Below are 278 nucleotides of genomic sequence, written 5' to 3'. Positions count from 1 at the left end.
AGATTGACCTCCTCTGTACAATGTTTTTGTGTAGACACAAATCTCCTATTTTCATTTTGAAGGTTTCCCAAAGAAAAAGATGTGAGGAAGAGGTGGAAGTATCTTTGAGGAGGATTCATCTGTGCAGTGAGGATTTTAAACTGGAGGATTTTGATAAAACTGATCAGATTGTCCGACTGAGAGATGGTGTGGTACCATCGGTTCACCTTCAAAGAGTAGGTGCATCATTATAAGTTCAATAGAGTTCATAAATTTACATATTTTATTGTCAGTCAGAA

This window comes from Nematolebias whitei, chromosome 6 (genome assembly GCF_014905685.2).
Source record: "Nematolebias whitei isolate Nwh7 chromosome 6, NemWhi1, whole genome shotgun sequence".
In the NCBI taxonomy this organism is placed as follows: domain Eukaryota; kingdom Metazoa; phylum Chordata; class Actinopteri; order Cyprinodontiformes; family Rivulidae; genus Nematolebias; species Nematolebias whitei.
The sequence above is the reverse complement of the archived record's forward strand: the minus strand, read 5'-3'. Positions refer to the sequence as shown.